Below are 5,466 nucleotides of genomic sequence, written 5' to 3'. Positions count from 1 at the left end.
TGTTTAATATTCAGGGATATAAAGACAGATGAATTTTTTCTACTTTATGCACGTTGTATCTTATCCAGTGAGGTAGTTTTTAATCTTAGAGAGCATCTATTTTAGATAATCATCTCCACAGAAGCAGTAAGTTTCGAAATTTAAAAACAAATCTATCATTGCATCTGACATGATATTCATTCTAGCAATTATATCGTGAACAATAAAATACATTTCATATTGACATTGTATGAGTATCGTATACTGGGGCTACAAATGTACTTTATATCTCAAAATAAATACAAAGTCATGATATAACACTGGACACTTTTAATTTGCAAAACACTCATTTGCAAATCCGCCGCCGCCTCAAACAAGAGCTACAATATCATGTATATAACCAAAATGTGCAGAATTACATGGGATTCAATAATTTCATTGGTTTTCTACAGTTACTTTCATATTTATTTTGCAATTTGAATTATAAAAACATGGGATTTTCAATATCCCATGGGACAGGGCAAAATCCCATGGGATTTACCATTATCCCATGGGATTTTGGTTAAATCCCATGGGATTTTTTTTTGTCCCATGGGATTATTGTAGTCCCATGGGATATTTGTTGTCCCATGGGACAAAAAAAATCCCATGGGATTTTTATTATCCCATGGGATTTTTAATATCCCATGGGACAAATTAAAATCCTATGGGATTCTAATTGTAAATATATAGATATAAATAAACAGTAATGTGTATGTTACAATGTATTCTATTTGGTAGTAAATTATTATAAGATGAATCTTTTTAATTGAATATCTTTTTTTCTTGGGAAATGTTAATTTAGCATATTGTTCTTTAACTGTTCAAAACTAAACTTTTAAACAACAAAGCAGATAATGTAAGTATCAATATATGTTTATTCATGAATTATAGAATACTTTCTTGAAACACAATTATTTGCCATTTGAAATCAATAAAAACTCTATTGTTAGGCTTAACATACTAGTAGCTATTTAAGTAAATCTATTTTTTTTCACAATATCCCTCAACACAAACATTAATAGTTTCTTATCATCCAGCATTGTTTGATGGTATAGTCCACTTTTTGGACATTCAGCACAGAACTTTGATATTATTGTGGTTTCAATATTTTTTTGAATTTAAAAGAACTTCAAATCATTGACTGAGTGATGAAAATAATAACTGATCCAACTTTTTTCTTTGAATTTATTCTGGTCTTGTTTCTATGTTTTCTCCATTTATTTTAGGTGGTGAATTTCAATCCTTCTGAAAAAGAACCAATAAAATCTAAAGTAATGGATTATACAAAATTGTTTTCATACATGTAGCAATAATATGATTTTCAATAAAAATAGCTATGCGGTATGGATTTTACTGATTGTTAAAGGTTGTCCAGTGTCATCAGTTGCTAACGGCCTACATCCTTTGGTCTCTGATGGAGGGTTGTCAAATTAGCAATATACCACATCTTCCTATTCTAATACCATATAACAATCAATTAATTTATTCTTCTTTATAAAATTTGGGTATTTTCCCAAGTTATATACATAATATATATATATACTGTAAATTCGGAATTAATGCAAGTTTTTTTTTATTGCGAAAAATGCAACGGAGTTGTAAACGCAATAATTTAAACTCGTATTATGAAATATTTTATATGGATTAAACAGGATTTTTCAAAATCGTAAAATTTAAAATCGCATTTAAGTCTAAAATGACAGAATCGCAATAATAAATGCACGCAATAATTTATGAATTTTACAGTATAAAGATCAATGTTAAAAGTTAAAACTTTAGACAACTATAATAACATTCCATTATTCACAAGAATTTGCAATATATTATACAAAATGCAGACAACAGAAACAATATTTCTTTAAGCTTTTGAAGTTCAGACAGATTTCAATTTGTGTTTTATTTCAATGAAAAAATACCTTGAACATATTGGAAATTATAACATTGATTCAAACAAAATATGTATGTTTTATCCTTTTTTTTTTGTGTTGTTGGCTTGCTGTCTCATTTTAATATACATTTAAACATACATCAATAATCTTCTTCTTTATTAAAAGTAAAAATGGGATATTTTTGATTTTGATATCCCAACACATTATAGTTCTATCACATAACTTATTACCAAGTTCAAAAACACCAATGTGTTTGATATTAATTTTAAGACATGTATAAATGTTCCAGACCATATCAGTATTCGGATCTTACTTTTATGGTCCAGAACTTACAGTCCCACCATATGTGTACAGTCAGACCATTTAAGTATACTTGTACTGTCTGGTACCAGCTCAACCAAACCTGTGTTTTTATTTTAACTGCAATTAAACTTTTTGTATTAATCTATTAAAGATTTCAGTTATGTTGATCTGTACTGTACATTTGTTTGTAATAAACTTGACCAACTTCTTAAAATTGGGCAGACTGTATGCGTACAGTCCAAATACTTGTTTGTTCTGGAACATAAACATGATTAACAAGCATTTGGCAGGATGTCATGCTAAAATCCCATTAATATTAGTACTAAATTTTGAGTATATACATGTAAATCCACAAGCTACTTACTGAAATTCATGGTGAACATTCACCAAAAACTTACAATTTAGAGGAAAGACTGGAAAGATGAATGCACTAACACTATCAAAACAGAGCATAAAACTTACCGAAAAACAAGATGTTTTACATTTATCCAGGAGCAGGATAATTGAAAAGTTGTTTTTTTCTTTCTCTGCTGTCCATCATATAACCTTTGAATTCATTCATGCAAAATATGAAAATCTGCAAAGGTGAGACCTAGAACCTCAACTTATCCACATTTTGAATTTTGAACTGCATACTTGTCCTTTTCATCTTGCTGACAACCTAAACATAAAAAAATGATAAAAACATAATTCTAGATTGAATTTGTGTTTTTATTTTTGTTGGTACATGTACAAACAATTTTCCCAACTTTAAAACGAAAACATCATCACCAAAGAGGAGGTCATACTAACCTCCGAAATATTTAAACAAACCGAAATTATTACTTGATTGTCGTAAATTAATGGCATAGATACTCTTATTTTTGAAAACTTGATGTCTATTGCATACTTATATTCCTTTTTACGAGAGTATGCATATTAAGATGGACTCCATGGACTTTAATGTAAGCATGATTAATTTTACAGTCACTGACAGTTTTTCAGCTCTATGTGTACATTTTGAGAGAATCTTGCAATACTGTATATTCTGATATTCAGAACTTATTGTGAGGTTTTTATTAATACAACTGAAAGCTGTATCTCGTTTTCATTTCTGATACATATTTATGAGCTGAAGACCAGTGCCAAATTTTTCTCACTGCATTGAAGACCCATAGATGACCTTCGGCCGTTGTCTGCTCTTTGATTGGGTTGTTGTCTCTTTGTCAAATTCCCAGTTTCCACTTCCCATTTTATATCATGTATGCTGATTTTTCTTAAATTACAATATTCAATCATGCAATTTTGTCTATTATTGAAAATACGATAAGCAAAAATAAATGCACAAAAAATTTAACATTGTTATATATATGTAAAAGACTTTTTTTTAAATTCAAAACAGTTGCCTACACTGTTAATTTCCTTGTTTGATTTCATATTTTTAAAGCCTTTATAGCTAGCTAGATGGTATGCCGGGGCGGATCCAGCCATTTTAAAAAGGGGGGTTCCCAACCCAAGACAAAGGGGATGATCCTATATTCATTTGATTTGTTTTATTGTCTCATACAAGAATATATATGGTTTGACGGTGGGGATCAGGAATCCTGAAATTTTTTCACCTAACCACTGGATGACAGGGGATCTCAACCATTTAAAAGTTTCTCAAACATGTGGGGGTGGGGGTGAACCCCATGGACTCTCCCTATATTTCCTTTGATTTGTTTTATTGTTCTATACAAGAATATATAAATATGGTTTAGGGGTGGGGATCTTGACCGTTTACAAGTTTTCAAACTAGAGGGGGTGGGACTTCACTTTTATTTTATTTCATTATTAATTTTATTGTCCCCGACAAGAATATATATGGTTTAGGGGTGGGGATCTGGATCGTTCACAAGATAATAGCACATTCTCAAATTGAACAGAGTGGGGTAACCCCCAAAGACCTCCTTTTAATTTCATTTGATTTGTTTTATCGTCCCATTCAAGAATATATATGGTTTAGGGATGGGGATCTGGACCGTTTACAAGATAATAGCATATTCTCAAATTGAAAGGGGTGGGGATTACCTCCCATGGACTCACCCTCCCTTCTTTCTTCCCCCCGAAATACCTTTTAATAAGCCCCAATGCACAGATAGTTCACAGTATTTTCCCTTGATTTACACTAAAGAATATACACTATACAGGTGTAATTTTTTTTTTAAAAGATAATACAACTGAAGACCACCATGACCACAGTGGTGGATCCAGAATTTTTCATAAGTGGGGCCCACCGACTGCCTAAGAGGGGCCTGCTCCTGCCATGACTCAGTGATTCCATATATAATCAACCAATTCTTTTCCCAAACAGGGGGCCCTGAACTCCTGATTCCCCCTTTTTTTTCCTCATTTCAATCACCCTGATATAAATTTAGTTTTATCACTTACAATAGGAATGGTTTGAATTCCCCAATAATTCTTATATACCATTAATATCAACATATTTCATTTTTGATAAATGAAAGGCAAAAGTTTTCTATGGGTAGAAATGGATAGTGGGAAGCTTTCAGATTCACACCATGCCGGTGGCTGTGTTCAAAGTGCTGGGTTTTTATGACCCTCGTTGTTTGCGGACTAACTATTTAGGCCAGTGGTGGATAATAGTGTGCGTGCATTAATCTTCTATACCTTCTTAATCAATATATTCAAATACTGACGGCAAGTGTTGTAATGATGTATCAATGTCTTTTTGAAATCACCGTGCTATTTACATGTGGGATCGAGAATGCAGGGGAAGGAAACTTGTCAATTATGTTTATTTCTAAGCCAAAATAAAATGAGCCGCCGTAAAATTAACCTTGGGTAATAACAGTGCATGTAAGGCTCGTCTCGGAGGGGTGTCTTTTTTTCTGTCTTCTTTTTATGCCCCACCTACGATAGCAAAGGGGCATTATGTTTTCTGGTCTGTACCTCCGTTCGTTCGTCCGTTCGTTCGTCCTGTTTCAGGTTAAAGTTTTTGGTCGAGGTAGTTTTTGATGAAGTTGAAGTCCAATCAACCTGAAACTTAGTATATATGTTCCTTATGGTATGATCTTTCTAATTTTAATGTAAAATTAGAGTTCTTACCCCAATTTCACGGTCCACTGAACATAGAAAATGATAGTGCGAGTGGGGCATCCGTGTACTGGGGACACATTCTTGTTTTAGTTATATTTTTAATAACTTACACTTTTTTCCATTATTCTCTTTCTTTCACTATTCTTTATTCCTTTTTTTCTTTGTCCTTTGTTCT

At 32.1% G+C, this 5,466-nt stretch overlaps 1 long non-coding RNA gene across 1 annotated transcript; it reads right to left on the bottom strand.

Moving 5' to 3' along the window:
• Positions 1-876: 876 nt before the first annotated feature.
• Positions 877-5,113, bottom strand: LOC143059620 (uncharacterized). The gene is made up of 3 exons (XR_012973539.1): positions 4,863-5,113; positions 2,676-2,790; positions 877-1,266 (listed from the first exon to the last, which is right to left on the bottom strand). It is a non-coding gene; the product is annotated as an uncharacterized LOC143059620 (long non-coding RNA).
• Positions 5,114-5,466: the final 353 nt, after the last annotated feature.

The sequence above is a fragment of the Mytilus galloprovincialis genome, chromosome 14, assembly GCF_965363235.1.
Source record: "Mytilus galloprovincialis chromosome 14, xbMytGall1.hap1.1, whole genome shotgun sequence".
In the NCBI taxonomy this organism is placed as follows: domain Eukaryota; kingdom Metazoa; phylum Mollusca; class Bivalvia; order Mytilida; family Mytilidae; genus Mytilus; species Mytilus galloprovincialis.
Note: the sequence above shows the minus strand (reverse complement) of the source record. Positions and strands in the feature narration are given on the sequence as shown.